This window comes from Bos grunniens, chromosome 17 (assembly GCF_055505025.1).
Source record: "Bos grunniens cultivar Pamir isolate PY7600 chromosome 17, Bosgru_T2T1.0, whole genome shotgun sequence".
Taxonomy (NCBI): domain Eukaryota; kingdom Metazoa; phylum Chordata; class Mammalia; order Artiodactyla; family Bovidae; genus Bos; species Bos grunniens.
Genome location: NC_141181.1, coordinates 66,552,718 through 66,569,906, shown reverse-complemented (window position 1 = coordinate 66,569,906; position 17,189 = coordinate 66,552,718). Strand labels below are relative to the sequence as shown.

At 44.8% G+C, this 17,189-nt stretch overlaps 1 protein-coding gene across 2 annotated transcripts in view; it reads right to left on the bottom strand.

Annotated features, from left to right (window-relative positions):
• Positions 1-17,189, bottom strand: part of SRRD (SRR1 domain containing) — a 31,332-nt gene that overhangs the window by 13,914 nt on the left and 229 nt on the right. The window lies entirely within an intron of this gene.

The window sequence follows — 17,189 nt, the reverse complement described above, 5'->3', positions numbered from 1 at the left end:
ACGGTCCCTGAAGTGTTTCCACCAACTCGTGGCTCTGGTGGCTTCCGCTCCTGAAGTGGGGCAGCTCTCCCAGGCAACAGGAGAACCCTGCCAGCTGTTCAGAAGGACCTCTGACCTCTGACACTTGCTCAGTGGCAGCTCTGTGTCTGTCCTCTGACTCCAAAAGACGGCCTTGCCCTTCCAGAGAAACATCTTGCAAGGCTGCGCTGACTGCCCTTTCTCTCCTTGTGGCTATGGTTCTGGTGCCTCTCATCAGAACAGTGGCAGGAGGACCTCTCCAGTGGCCCAGTGGCTAAGAACCCATCTGCCAGTGCAGGGGCCTTGGGGCTTGATCCCTGGTCTGGGAAGATCCAACACGCCGCAGGGCAGCTAGCCCGCCCACCGCAACCAGAGAGGAGCCCCGCAGCAACGAGGTCCCAGTGCGGCCAAAAGTAAATACTAAAACAAAACAACAGTGGCAGGAGAGGAAATAAAAGAGCACGTGTACAACGCACCAGCAGAACTATGCCTCTGAAAAAAGCACGTTTGGAACAGAAATAAAAGGAGAAATGAGACAGTGATGGCTAAAAGATTGAGGACATTCTCAGACACTGAAAAATATCACTTTAACTCAAGGTCCTCTGGACCCTCAGGTGAAAAAGGAGAGAGAGGTCCCAGTAGAGGTGGTGGGCCACGAGGCATGCCAGGTCCAATAGCTCCTCCAGCTCCAAAAAGTGACTGAAGATCAACTGGCTTTCCGGGAATCGAGGATTCCCAGGACCAAAGGGGGCTTTAAGGAGGGGCCCTTTTAAGATCGGGTGGGTTGGGCGGGACACCCCGTGCTACCATCTCACTAAAGGCCCTTCACCTCCGGACAAGCCATCAGCAAGGCTGACTCCAAGATGCCACAGTGGCTCCTCCAAAGGCCCCGTGTGCTGCGTGGTACCCGGCTTCCACACGGCCTCCTCTCCTGGTTGCGGGTGCCGTCCAGGCCTCTGCTCCCATCCAGTATCCCGCCATCAACACAGCCCCTCGCACCCTGGGCTGGGCTGCCTCCTGCGCCGCCCCTACAAGGCCTCAGAGCAGCCCCGAGCCCTCTGCCACCCACTCCTGTGGTATTCCCCTGACCCTGATGTAACCCCCGGGTTCTGGGAGAAACTCCATGGGCAGCGACTATACGTGCATTCTTTATATCGGAAATACTAGGCTCGGGACTCCCCTGGTGGTCCAGTGAAAGATTCTGCCTTGCAATGCACGGGATTTGGGTTCAATCCCTGGTCCAGGAACTAAGACCCCACGCGCCTCGGGGGAAACTAAGCCTGCTCAAAACAACTACTGAGCTCGTGCTCAGACCGCACAGCACGAGAGCGCCCACGCGACACAGAGCAAAACGCAGCCAAATAAATAATTGAATGTTAAAAAAAAAAGCTGCAAAGCAAGCAAGCAAACACCACTAAGTCTCAACTGGAGACAGACACTGGAAAGGAAAATCTGTTCGTTCATTCATTCAACCTGCATGGGTTCATCTGTGTACCTTCTGGAGCTGGACTTAATAGCCATTCAGAGAACTACTGTCTCTGGCCTTACAGAACTGTCTCTGAAAGACACAGATGGGAAAACAGGCAATTATACAACACAGCAGAGCTGCATGGGAGGAAGAACAGGGCTCTACAGGTGTGCAAAGGAGATCAAGACTTTTAAATTCCTTAGAATCTTAAACGACTTGCTTAGTTTACCTTCTTGTCGTCTTATTCTCCAAAGTGTAGCACATCTTTTCCAAGTTTTATAGTGAGATCAGGTGGAGCTGGGCAGTCCATTCAACACATTTAAACCAGATAGAAGAAAAAGCAAGCAACAACAACCTGGCTTCCTTAATTAACTGTCCACTGAAAGCAGTACTATTTTCATCATAAAAAGTGTTAACATTTTATTATTCTAAAAAGTTCTTTATATTTCATGCTTCAAATATCCAGCATAGATCATGGAGAGAAAGAAATATATCAGTAGAGCTGGAGACATTAAGGCAACCATACATTTTAAAAATTGAAAAAATTAGGAAAAATCTTGCGATTCCACGTTATTTTTTAAATGTCTATTAATAAACAGATTACACTCTCACAACTGTCCTCTCCTTCAGGAATCAGCACACAGCCCCGGGACTCCCAGTGCTAAGGTTCTTGCGGGACTCTAAGCAGTGCGCCTGTGTGTTCCACCACTTCCACTCTCTCCCCGTGAGACGGGCGTCGTCACCCCTACCACGCAGGTCACTGTGAGGGTCACATAAGATACTGCGTCTATGAAGATGCTCTGCAAAACCATAAGGTGCTTTAAACACATTAAAAAAAAAAAAACAAAAGCCATATATGACAAACCCACAGCTAACATTATTCTCAACAATGTAGAACTGAAAGCCTTTCCTCTACAATCAGGAACAAGACAAGGGTGCCCACCCATTCTAACCACTTTTATTCAACAAGGTGCTGGAAGCCTTAGCTGAACCAGTTAGGCAAGAAAAAGAAAAAGAATCCCAGTCAGAAAGCAAGAAGTAAAACTGTCACTCTCTGCACAGGACATCGCACTACAGGCAAGAAGCCCCGCGAGACTCTAAAAGAGCCGTCAGAACGACCCGCAAACTCCGCAACGCGGCAGCAGACAGAACTCCACACCCTGAACTACGCTGCATCTCCACACACGAAGAACGAACTGGGGCTTCCCAGGCGGCGCTGTGACGAAGGATCTGCCTGCCAGTGCAGGACATCTAGAGACGTGGGTTTGATCCCTGGGTCAGGAAGATCCCCTGGAGCGGGGCATGGCACCCCACTCCAGTATTCTCGCCTGGGGAATCCCATGGACAGGGGAGCCTGGTGGGCTATGGTCCACGGGGTCGCAAAGAGTCGGACCCGACTGAAGTGACAGCACAGCACAGAATAATGAACTGTGAAAAACAGAAACTGAGAAAGCAACCTTGGGGAGGATGAAGATGACAGAGCAGCAGGATGGGACGCTCACCTTCTCCCACAAATACATCAAAAATACACGTCGAACGATTCTCGCAGAATATCTAATGAACGCTGGCAGAAGACTTCAGAGTGCGGAAAGGGCAACCACGCAGATCTCCATGCAACCGGGTAGAACAAAAGATAAAAACATTCCCGTACCCTGGGAAGCCCCCCTGCACCAGCCTGGAGATCCGTCAGAGCCTCGGGAAAGAACGCGGCAGCCGGCCTGCGGCAGCCAGAGCAAACAGAGGGCTACACGGGCGGGCAGTGCCGCTGCCCTGCGCCTGAGACACAGGGCCCGGCACGGGTCCAGGCTGGGTGCCGGGACATGGGCTTTGAGATCAGACCTAGGGAGGGCTGGGGTTGGCTGTGTGGGAACAGCTGGGACGGGGCTGGAATCGGGTGCACCCACAGCTAAGGGTGTGCCAGGCCATGTCGTGGGGGGCTGCATAAGGGGAGAGGCAGGTCCCCCTGTCCATTGTAGCCTTTTCCCTTATGCGCATACTCACAGAAAGCCAACTGAGAAAAAACACCAATATAAGACTTATGGGATAATACAAAGCATGCATAATAGGGATTTCAGAAGGGGAAGAAAGAGAAAAGGGGATCAAAAATGTATTGCAAGAGATTATGGCTGAGAACTTCGCAAACCTACAGAAGGAAGCAGATACCCAGGTACAGGAAGGAGTCGATCCCATGTTTCCTGCACCACAGGCAGATTCTTTACTGATGAGCCACCAGGGAAGCCCCAAGACATACTATAATTTAAAAAATGGCAAAAGTGAAAGATAGCTAAAGAGAAATTCTAAAGGCAGCAAGAGAAAAACTGGCGGCTCAGTGATAAAGAACCTGCCTGCCAATGTAAGAGACGTGAGTTTGATCCTTGGGTCAGGAAGATCCCCTGGAGGAGGAAATGGCAACCCACTCCAGTGTTCTTGCCCAGGAAATCCCATGGACATAGAAGCCTGGCGGGCTACAGTCCATAGGGTTGCAAAGACTAGGACACGACTCAGCAACTAAACAACGCATTTTAAGGGAACCCCCGCTCCCCGCAACAAGGCCATCAGACAGTTTCTCTACAGAAATGTTACCGGCCAGAAATCTATCTTACAGTGGTAAGATAGGTTCAAAGTCCTAGAAGGGAAAGATCTGTAACCGAAGATTGTCCATCCAGCAAGATTATCACTTAGAATAGACAGAGAATTTCTTAAATAAGCAAAAACTAAAAAAATACAGCAATACTCAACCTATCCTAAAGGAAATGTTAATAAAGAGGAAATCACAATTGGAAAGTAAATCACATAAATAAGCCAGTTAAATAGACTTTTAAAAAATCTAAAAATCTTCTGTGACTGTGATAACCACAGAGAATGGAGCATGAACATGAAGATATAAAAGAGGAAATCAAAACCATAAGACGTGGGGAAGAAGAGTAAGAACATAGATTATTTCCCCCTATAATGTGTTGGAGCCTGTATGATTGATTACCAGTCTAAGACAAGCAAATACAGGAAGGGGTTCACACACTTGAAAAACAGGGTAACCACAAATCAAAAGCATACAACAGAGTCACAAGAACCAAAAAGAAGAGAACATAAACAAGAGAGAAGAAAATCATCAAGCCACAAAAAAGAAAAAGGGACAAAGAAGAAACATAAAATCAAAGGGAAAACAAGATTTAAAATGGCAGTAAATACATATCTATCGATAATTGCCTTAAATGTCAATGGACTAAATGCTGCAATTAAAAGACACAGAGTGGCAGACTGGATTAAAACAAACAAACAAAACTAAAAACAAGAGCCTACAATACACTGGTCACAAAAGACCCACTTTAGGGCAGAGGACACGAACAGACGGAAAGTGGGGATAGAAAAAGACATTTCATGCAAACGGAAGTGATGAGAAAGCAGGGGCTGCAATACTAATATCAGACGAAATAGACTTTACAACAAAGGAGATAAAGAAAGATAAAAAAGGACACTAAGTGATGATACAAGAAGCAACAGAAGAAGATCTCACACTCATCAACATGCGCGCACCCAACACATCAGATCAGATCAGGTCAGGCGCTCAGTCGTGTCCGACTCCTCGAGACCCCATGAATCGCAGCACGCCAGGCCTCCCTGTCCATCACAAACTCCCGGAGTCCACTCAGACTCACGTCCATCGAGTCGGTGATGCCATCCAGCCATCTCATCCTCTGTGGTCCCCTTCTCCTCTTGCCCCCAATCCCTCCCAGCATCAGAGTCTTTTCCAATAAGTCAACTCTTTGCATGAGGTGGCCAAAGTACTGGAGTTTCAGCTTTAGCATCATTCCTTCCAAAGAGATCCCAGGGCTGATCTCCTTCAGAATGGACTGGTTGGATCTCCTTGCAGTCTAAGGGACTCTCAAAAGTCTTCTCCAACACCACAGTTCAAAAGCATCAATTCTTCAGTGCTCAGCTTTCTTCACAGTCCAACTCTCACATCCATACATGACCACTGGAAAAACCATAGCCTTGACTAGACGAACCTTTGTTGGCAAAGTAATGTCTCTGCTTTTCAATATGCTATCTAGGTTGGTCATAACTTTCCTTCCAAGGAGTAACCTAACACACGGGGCACCCATACACAGAACAAATACTAACAGACATAAAGGGAGAAACTGACAGAAATCCAGAACAGTAGGAGAGGTTAGCACCCCACTCACATCAATAAAGTAACAGATACGAAATGATACAAAAAGAACAGTTAAGACTTAATGGGTATTTTTAGAACATTACATCCAAAAAAATACCCAGAATACACATTCTTTTCAATTGCACATGGAACATTCTCTAGGATTCACCACCTACTAGGGTACAAAACAAGCCTCAACAAATTTAAGAGCATGGAAATTATCTCAAGCATCTTTCCTGACCAAAACAGCATGAAACCAGGAATTAATCACAGAAAAAGAAATGAGAAAAAAAACACACGATTACACGAGGACTAAGCAACAAGCTGCTAAAAAACTAGTGGGTCAGCAGTGAAATCAAAGAGGAGATTGAGAAAGGCTTTTGACAAATGGAAATGAAAGCACAAAATCTATGTGATGCGCTAAAAGCAGTTCTTAGAGGAAAGTTCACAGCAATGCAAGCCTTTCTCAAAAAACAAGAAAAATCTCATATAAAGAACCTAATTTATCACTTAAGAGAATTAGAAAAAGAACAAAAAAACCTAAAACCAGAGGGAAGAAAGTAATAAATGTCAGAGACGAAATAAACAAGAGAGATTAGAAAACATAGATAAACTCAGTAAAACCAGAAACTGGTTCTGTGAAAGGATAAACACAATTGACAAAACTCGAGCCAGGCTCACCAAGGTGAAGAGTGACACTCCAAATCAACAAACAAGAAATGGAAAAGGAGACACGACAGAAACACAGAGCAGAGCACCAGGAACAATTACGAGCCAGCACAGCTGACAGCCTGGAAGAAATGGCTAAGTCTCTAAAAACACATAGCCCATCAAAACTGAATCAAGAAGAAATCCTCTGATCACCAGAAGTGAAATACCATCTGTAATTTAAAAACTCCCTACAAAGAAAAGTCCAGGACCAGAGGGCTTCAAAGGTAAATTGTACCAAACATGAGAAGAAGAACTGATACCAACCCTTAAGTGAAGTGAGAGTGAAGTGAAAGTCGCTCAGTCGTGTCCGACTCTCTGCAACTCCAGGGACTATACAGTCGACCATGGCATTCTCCAGGCCAGAACACTGAAGTGGGCAGCCTTTCCCTTCCCCAGGGGATCTTCCCAACCCAGGGATGAAACCCAGGTCTCCCGCACTGCAGGCAGATTCTTTACCAGCTGAGCCCCCAGGGAAGCCCAATCCTTCTCAAACTCTTCCCAAAAAAATGGAGAGGAAGCAGCACTCCCAAAGACGTTCTATGAAACCATCATTACCCTGATACGAAAACCAGACAGAAACATCACAAAAAAGAAAAGAAGAAAATTATAGGCCAATATTTTTGATGAATATAGATGCAAAAATTCTCAACAAAATATTAACTGAATCCAATAACGCATAAAAAGATTACACACTGCATCAAGTGAGATTCACCCCAGGTTCACAAAGATGGTCCAACATATGCAGAATCAATCAATGGGATAAACTGAAGACAAAAACATGTTATCACCATCTGTTAGATACAGAAAAAGCGTTTGAAAAAGCATTTGACAAAATTCAATATCCTTTCATGCTTTTTTTTAAAAGCTCTTTCTAAAGTGGATATAAAGGGAAACATCTCAGGATAATGAAAGCTATTTATGGCAAGTGAAAGTGTTAATCGCTCAGTCCTGTCTGACTCTCTGTGATCCCATGGACTGTAGCCCACCAGGCTCCTCTGTCCATGGAATTCTCCAGGCAAGAATACTGGAGTGGGTTGCCATGACCTCCTCCAGGGATTGAACCCATGTCTCTAATGTCCTCTGCATCGGCAGGTGGATTCTTTACCATGAGTGCCACCTGGGGAACCCATTTATGACAAACCCAAAGGCAACATGATATTAACTGGTGAAAAGCTGAAAGCGTTCCCCTTAATATCTGGAAGAAGATAAGGATGCCCACTCTCACCTCTTCTTTTATAAGTATTGGAAGTGCTAGCCACAGCAATCAAATAAGGAAAAGAAACAAAAGATATTCAAATTGGGAAGGAAGAAATAAAATTCTCATTATATGCAGAAAATACAATACTATATATAAAAAACACTAAAGACCTCACACAAAAACTACTAGAACTGATAAATTCAGAACAGCAGAAACAAACTGACTGCATTTCTTTACACAAAAAATATCATAAAGGGAATGAAGGAAAAAAAAAAAAACAACCTCTTAAAATTTCATCCTCGCCCCTCCCCCCACCACCAAAATAAAATACTCTGGAGTAAACCTGACCAAGGAAGTGAAACACACACTGAGAACTATAAAACATTAATAAAGGAAATTCAAGATGACTCATGTCCCACGCTCTTGGATTGGACGAATATTATTAAAATGTCCATACTACCCAAAGTAATATGCAGATTTAATGTGACCCCTATCAAGTTACCCATGACATTTTTTCACATAACTGGAACAAATACTCCGAAAATTTAAACAGAATCATAAAAGATCCAGAATTGCCAAAGCAATCCAGAAGAAAAAGAACAAAGCTGGAGGCACAACCCTCCCAGACGTCAGATAACGCTACAAAGCTATGGTAATCAAACCAGTGTGGCACTGGCCCAAAATCAGACATATGGATCAACAGAACAGAATAGACAGCCCAGAGATACTGCCACACGTCTGTGGTGAATCAGTACTTCACAGAGGAGGCAATGATACACAATGGGAAAAAGACCGCTTCTTCAGCAAGTGGTGTGGGGAAAGCCAGACAGCCTCACGTAAATCAGTGATGTTGGAACACACCATCTCACCATACACAAAAAGACCCAAAATGGACTAAAGACTTAAATATAATGCATGGCACCATAAAAGTCCTAGAAGATATCATAGGCAAGATATTCTCTGACGTAAGTTATACCAATGTTTTCTTAGGTCAATTTCTCAAGGCAACAGAAATAAAAAATAAATGAAGTGAAGTAAAGTGAAAGTCGCTAAGTCATGTCTGACTCTTTGAGACCCCATGGACTATACAGTCCACGGAATTCTCCAGGCCAGAATACTGGAGTGGGTAGCCTTTCCCTTCTCCAGAGGATCTTCTCAACCCAGCAACTGAAGGCAGGTCTCCCGCACTGCAGGCAGATTCTTTACCAGCTGAGCCACAAGGGAAGCCCTAAATGGGATCTAATCAAACTTAAAAACTCAAGCTTCTGCACAGCAAAGGAAACCACAAACAAATGAAAAGGCAACCTAAAGAATGGGATAAAGTATCTGTGAACAATGCAACTGACAAGGGTTTAATTTACAAAATACATAAGGAGCTCACAAAACAACAAAACATGAAACAACCAACTGAAAAACGGGCATAAGACCTAAACAGACCTTTTTTCAAAGAAGAAATACAGGTGGCCAATAGGCACGTGAGAAGACGCTCATCACAGCTAATTACCAGAGCAGTGCACATCAGAACTACAATGAGCTATCGATCCCCTCACATCCACCAGAACGGCTTTAAAAAGTCTACCGATATCAAATGCTGGAGAAAGGCACGGAGAAAGGGGAGTTCTCCTGCACTGCTGCTGGGAATGTATGTTGGCGCAGCCACGCGGAAAACACTTACGGAGGTTCCTCAGCAAACTTAAAACAGAATAACCATATGATATGGCAATCCCACTCCTGGGCATATATCCGAACAAAGCTATAATTTAAAAAGATACACACAAACCTATATTCATAGCAGTACTATTCACAACAGCCAAGACAGGGGAACAACCTAAGCGTTAACTGACAGATGAATAAAGAAGATGTGTGTGTGTGTGTGTGTGTGTGTGTGTGTGTGTGTGTGTGTGTGATGGAATACTACTCAGCCATAAAAAAGACACCATTTGCAGCAACACAGCTGGAAGCAGAGATTACCATACTAAGTGAACTAAGTCAGAAACAGAAGGACCACATGGTATCAATTATATGTGGGATCTAAAGTACGACACAAATGAACTTGCCTAGGAATCCAAATCACTCATGGACACAGACAACAGGCTGCTGCTGCTGCTGCTGAGTCACTTCAGTCGTGTCCCATTCTGTGCGACCCCAGAGACGGCAGCCCACCAGGCTCCCCCGTCCCCGGGATTCTCCAGGCAAGAACACTGGAGTGGGTTGCCATTTCCTTCTCCAGTGCATGAAGGGAAAAGTGAAAGTGAAGTCGCTCAGTCGTGTCCGACCCTCAGCGACCCCATGGACTGCGGCCCACCAGGCTCCTCCGTCCGTGGGATTTTCCAGGCGAGAGTGCTGGAGTGGGTGCCGTTGCCTTCTCCGAGACAACAGGCTGGTGGCCCCCAGAGCAGACGGCGGAGAGGGCTGGCGTGGGAGGCGGGGTCAGCAGATGACACTTCCATATAGAGAAGGGATAAACCACACGGGCCTACTGTACAGCAGAGAGCTACAGCCAATCTCCTGTGAGAAACCACAATGAAAAGAACATATAAAAAAGAATGCATATGTTAACATACGATAAATGAATCACTTTGCTGTACAACAGAAATTAACACAGTTTAAATCAACTACACTTCAATAAAAAATACTGATCAGGAAAAAAAAGAAACAACCTCATATACAACTGCATCAAAAAGATTTTTATACCTAAAAAAGAATAAAATACCTGAGAATAAATGTAACCAAGCAAGTGAAAGATTCACATACTGAAAAAGACAAGATATTAAAGAAAGAAAACTGAAGAAGACACAAATAAGTGGAAACATATTTCCTGATCATGGATTGCAATTAATGTTGTTAAAACGCCCATACTACCTGAAGAAATTTACAGATTCAATGCAATCCTCATCAAAATTCCCATGGCATTTTTAATGAAACAGGACAAACAATTCTAAAATTTGTACGGAGCCACAAAAGACCCCAAATAGCCACAGCGGTCTTGAGAAAGAACAACAAGGCTAGAGCTACCAGGCCCTGATTTCAAACCCATCGCAAAACTACAGTGATTGAAACAGTACAGTTTTGGTTTAAAAACACACACACACATCAGAGGAACAGAACAGAGCCTAGAAATAAATCCACTCCACCTACGGTCGGTTAATTCACAACAAAGGAGCCAAGAGTGCAAAATGGAGAAGACAGTCTCTTCAATAAACTGCATTTGGAAAAACTGACATCCACATTAAAGAAGAAGAAGAAAGCTGGACCACTATCTTACACCATACACAAAGCTCAACTCAAAATGGATTTAGACTTAAACATAAGACTTGAGATCAGGACTTCCTTGGTGGTCTAGCTGCTAAGACTCCACACTCCCGATGCAGGGGGCATGGGTCTGACGCCTGGTCGGCGCACTAGATCTCACACGCCGCAATTAAAAGATGGAGCATGCCGCAACTGAGAACCGGTGCGGCCAGACAAACAAAACTGCGTATACTTTTAGAAAGACCGGAAACCATAAAACTCCTGGAAGAAATCACAGGCAGTAAACGTGACACAAGTATTTGTGATGCTTGTCTGTTTCTATTTATCAAAAATTTTTTCGTGATGATATTTTAAATCTAACACCAAAAGTACAAGTAACAAAAGTAAAAATAAGTGGAACTACATCAAACTAAAAAGCTTCTGCATGGCACCTGTAACCATGGACACAATGAACAGGCAACATACCGAATGGGAGACAGTATCTGCAAACCACGTTATCTGCTAAGGGCTTAATATCCAAAGCATACAGAGAACACACAACAGCAAAACATCCCAAACACTTCGATTAAAATATGGGCAGGAGATCTGAACACACCTTTTTTTCCGAAGAAGACATACAGATGGCCAACAGGTTCATGAAAAGCTGCTCAACATCACTAAACAGTAGAGAAGTACAAACGAAAGCCACCATGAGCTACCACCTCATACCTCTTAGGATGGCTATATCAAGAAGAGAGAGAAATAACAACTGCTGGTAAGGATGTGGACAGAGGAGAACTCTGGCGTACTGCTGGTAGAAATGTCCACTGGTGCGGCCACTACTGGGAACAGTATCAAAAAATTAACAACAGAACTACCATTTGAGGGGTCCCCGACAGTCCAGTGGCTAAGACTTCACGTTCCAACACAGGGGGTGTGGGCTCCATCCCTGGTTGGGGAGTTAAGACCCCATATGCGACTTGGCCAAAACAAAAACCAAAACCGCCAAAGCGTACCATAGAAACAATGTGGTAACAAACTCAGTGAAGACTTTAAAGATGGCCCACATCAAAAAAAAAGTCTTAAAAGAACTACCATTTGAGCCAACAATTCTACTTGTGGGTATTCCTCCGAAGAAAATGAAAACACTATTTCGAAAACCCACGCGCATTCACGGCATTCACGCCCACGCTCACTGCAGCACGATCTGCGACAGCCCAAGATGTGGAAGCAGCATATGTGCCCATCACGGGAGAAAGGGCACAGGAACTGGGAGAACACACACACTCCAAGACACCAGATCCTCACAAAAACTCTACAAAAAGGAAAAACGATACAACACCGACAGATGAGCCCCCCAGGTCAGAAGGGGGCCAACATGCTACCAGGAAGAGCGGAGGACAGCTACTAACAGCTCCGGAAAGGCCAAAGCGGAAACGACGCTCAGGGTGGATGTCTGGTGATGAAAGTAAAATCCGATGCTGCGAAGAACAATATTGCAAAGGATCCTGGAATGTTAGGTCCGTGCATCAGGGTAAACTGGACGTGGTCAAGCAGGAGATGGCAAAAGTAAACATCGACGTCTTAGGAATCAGTGAACTAGAATGGAGGGGAACGGGCAAAGTTAATTCAGCTGACCACTGTATCTCCTCTGTGGGCAAGAACCCCATAGAAGAACTGGAGTAGCCCTCAGAGTCAATAAGAGAGTCTGAAATGTAGTACTTGGGTGCAACTTCAAGAATGACAGAATGATCTCAGTTCATTCCCAAGGCAAACCATTCAGTATCACAGTAATCCAAGTCTGATGCAGAAAAAGTCAATGAAGACCTAGAAGACCGCCTAGAACTAACACCAAAAAGAGATGTCCTATTCATCAGAGGGGGCTGGAATGCAAAAGTAGGAAGTCAAGAGATATCTGGAGTATCAACAGGCAATTTTGGCCTTGGAGTACAAAATGAAGCAGGGCAAAGTCTAACAGAATTCTGCCAAGAGAATGCACTGGTCACAGCTAACACCCTTTTTCAACAACACAAGAGACAACTTTGCACATGGACATCACCAAATGGTCAATATCAAAATCAGACTGATTACATTCTTTGTAGCCGAAGATGGAGAAGCTGTATATAGTCAGCAAAAACAAGACCAGGAGCTGACTATGGCTCAGACCATCAGCTCCTTATGGCAAAATTCAGGATTAAATTAAAGAAAGTGGGGAAAACCACCAGGCTAGTCAGGTACGACTTAAATCCAATCCCCTATGAGTGTAAGTGGAGATGACAAACAGATTCAAGGGACTGGATCCAGCAGACAGACTCCCTGCAGAACAACACACAGAGGCCCGTAGTGCTGTACAGGAGGCGGCGAGAAAGACCATCCCAAAAGAAAGAAAAGCAAGAAGGCAAAGGGCTGGTCTGAGGAGGCTTTACAAGTAGCTGAGGAAAGAAGAGAAGTGAAAAGCAAGGGAGAAAGGGAAAGGTTCAGCCAACTAAACGTGGAGTTCCAGAGGACAGCACGGAGGGGCAGATGGCCTTCTTCAATGAACAGTGCAGAGAAACAGAGGAAGACAACAGAGGGGAAAGACGAGAGGTCTCCTCCAGAAAATGAGAAACATCAAAGGAGCACTTCATCCAAAGATGGGCACAATAAAGGACAGAAACGGTAAAGACCTAAGAGAAGCAGAAAAGATAGAAGAGAAGAGAAGCAGAAAAGAAAGAAAGAATACACACAACTGTACAAAAAAGATCTTAACGACCCAGATAACCACAGAGGTACAGTCTCTCACTCAGAACCAGACATTCTGGAGTGTGAAGTCAAGTGGGCCTTGGGAAGCACTGCTGTCAAGAACAGAGAAGGCAACGGCACCCCACTCCAGCACTTTTGCCTGGAAAAGCCCATGGATGGAGGAGCCTGGTAGGCTGCAGTCCATGGGGTTGCTAGAGTCGGACAAGACTGAGAGACTTGACTTTCACTTTTCACTTTCATGCATTGGAGAAGGAAATGGCAATCCACTCCAGTGTTCTTGCCTGGAGAATTCCAAGGACAGGGGAGCCTGGTGGGCTGCTGTCTATGGGGTCGCACAGAGTCAGACATGACTGAAGCGACTTAGCGGCAGCAGCAGCAGCAGCTGTCAAGAAAGCTAGAGGAGGTGATGGATTTCCAGCAAAGCTACTTAGAATCCTAAAAGATGATGCTATCAAAGTGCTGCACTCAAAGGTGAGCAAATCTGGAAAATCCAGCAGTGGGCACAGGACTGGAAAAGGTCAATCTTCATTCAAATTCCCAAGAAGGGCAGTACTAAAGAGTGTTCAAACCACTGGACAATTGCACTCATCTCCCATGCTAGTAAGGTTAGGCTCAAAATCCTCCAAGCTAGGCTTCAACATTACATGAACCGAGAACTTCCAGATGTTCAAGCTGGGTTTAGAAAAGGCAGAGGAACTAGAGATCAAATTGTCAACATTCGCTGGATCACAGAGGAAGCAAAGAATTCCAGAAAAACACCTACCTCTGTTTCAATGACTACGCTAAAGCCTTTGACTGTGTGGATCATTAAAAACTGTGGAAAACTCATAGAGATAGGAATACCAGACCATCTTACCTGTCTCCTGAGAAACCTGTATGCAGGTCAAAAAGCAACAGTTAGAATCCTGTATGGAACAACTGACTGGCTCGGAACTGAGAAAGGAGTACAAGGCTGTTTATTGTCACCCTGTTTATTTAACTTATACACAGAGCACATCATGCAAAATGCTGGCCTGGGTGAGTTACAAGCAGGAATCAAGATCGCTGGGAGAAGTATCAACAACCTCTGATAAAATACGCAGATAATACCACTCATATGGCAGAAAGCAAAGAGGAACTAAAGAGCCTCTTGATGAGGGTGAAGGAGGAGAATGAAAAAGCCAGCTTAAAATTCAATATTAAAAAAACTAAGATCATAGCATCCGGTCCCATCACTTCATGGCAAATAGAAGGGGAAAAGTGGAAGTGTGACAGATCTCCTCTTCTTAGGCTCTAAAATCACTGCTGATGTTGACTGTAGCCGTAAAATTAGAGGACAATTGCTTCTTGGCAGGAAAGCTATGACGAACCTAGACAGAATATTAAAAAGCAGAGATCATTTTGCTAACAAGTGAAAGTCACTCAGTCATGTCCAGCTATTTGTGACCCCATGGACTATATAGTCCATGTATTCTCCAGGCCAAAATACTGGAGTGGGTAGCCGTTCCCCTCTCCAGCAGATCTTCCCAACCCAGGGATCGAACCCAGATCTCCTGCATTGCAGGTGGATTCTTTACCAACTGAGCCACAAGGGAAGCCCAATGTAGTCATATAGTCATAGCCATGGTTTTCCAGCAGTCAGCCATAGGTACATATAGTCAAAGCCATGGTTTTCCAGCAGTCATGTATCGATGTGAGAGTTGGACCATAAAGAAGGTTCAGCACCAAAGAACTGATGTTTTCAAAGTCCGGTGCTAAAGAAGACTCTTTAGAGTCCCTTGGACAGCAAGATCAAACCAGTCAATCCTAAAGGAAATCAACCCTGAATATTTATTGGAAGTACTGATGCTGAAGCTCCAATAACTTGGAAAAGACCCTGATGATGAGAAAGACTGAGGATAGGAGAAGGGAGCGAGAGAGGATGAGATGGTTGGATGGCAGGATGGCATCACCAACTCAATGGACATGAGTTTGAGCAAACTCAGGGAGATGGTGAAGGACAGGGAAGCCTGGTGTGCTACAGTTCCTTGGGTCCCAAAGAGTCAGACATGACTTAATCTGTCTTGTATCAATCTGATTATTAGAGCAGCCAGAAGAACCTAGAAGAGTAGATTGTTCCTCCTCAACACTATATAAAGTACACAGCAAAGCATGGAGGGGTGGGGGTGGGATAAACCAGAATAATGGAGAGCTTTGAAGTTACCAAAGTTTTGAAGGAAGTTCTGAAGTTCCCTGGTTCCAAACAGGGAAAGGAGAACGTCAAGGCTGTATATTGTCACCCTGCTTATTTAACTTATATGCAGAGTGCATCATGAGAAACGCTGGGCTGGATGAAGCACAGCTGGAATCAAGATTGCCGGGAGAAATATCAATAACCTCAGATATGCAGATGACACCATCCTTATGGCAGAAAGTGAAGAACTAAAGAGCCTCTTGATGAAAGTGAAAGAGGAGAGTGAAAAAGTTGTTTTAAAACTCAACATTCAGAAAACTAAGATCATAGCATCTGGTCCCATCACTTCATGGGAAATAGATGGAGAAACAGTTAACGGACTTTATTCTGGGGGGCTCCAAAATCACTGCAGATGGTGACTGCAGCCATGAAATTAAAAGACACTTGCTCCTTGGAAGAAAAGTTATGACCAACCTAGACAGCATATTAAAAAGCAGAGACATTACTTTGCCAACAAAGGTCCATCTAGTCAAGGCTATGGTTTTTCCAGTGGTCATGTATGGATGTGAGAGTTGGACTGTGAAGAAAGCTGAGCACCGAAGAACTGATGCTTTTGAACTGTGGTGTTGGAGAACACTTTTGAGAGTCCCTTGAACAGCAAGGAGATCCAACCAGTCCATCCTAAAGGAAATCAGTCCTGAATATTCATTGGAAGGACTGATGCTGAAGCTGAAACTCCAATACTTTGGCCACCCGACGTCAAGAACTGACTCTTGGAAAAGACCCTGATGCTGGGAAAGACTGAAGGTGGGAGAAGGGGACGACAGAGGATGAGATGGTTGGATGGCATCACCGACTCAATGGACATGAGTTTAAGTAAACTGGGGGAGTTGGTGATGGAGAGGGAAGCTTGGCGTGCTGCAGTCCATGGGGTCGCAAAGAGTCCGACATGACTAAGATGAACTGAACTTGAAGTTACCAAAGACAAAGGTTTGAAACCTGGCTCTATACACATCTAGAAACCGTTTTTCTTCGAGACTCGGTGCCCCATCGGGACCCTAGCGTGGCTGAGATGTTCATCTCGATAAAGAGCGCTTAAGCCAGTGTCAGCCACAGAGCAGCAGCTCCTCAATTAACCAAGGATGAGACTCGTGAAAATGACTATCAAGTGTGCACGCTGCGGCCCTGGTGTGAGCAAAACCACTGATGACCGATATCAGCATTATATTCATACCGAACACGGGCAGCGCGCTTACCACGCGCCAGATACTGTTTGGAATGCTGCAACCATTTACTAATCCACTGAACCCTCGAAACAAGCCTATATAGGTACTATTACTATTTTCACGCCCATTGGCCACGACAGTTGCAACCGCCATAAGAGACGTTATTGCGTGCTTATTACAATAATGAGCTCTTTATCTCTGTTACCTCCACCCAGAACCCTTAAATCCTGAGCGTTAAAGGGGACAAACGGCGAGACTGGGGCTCGGGGAGACTCCCACGGGCGTGAAGT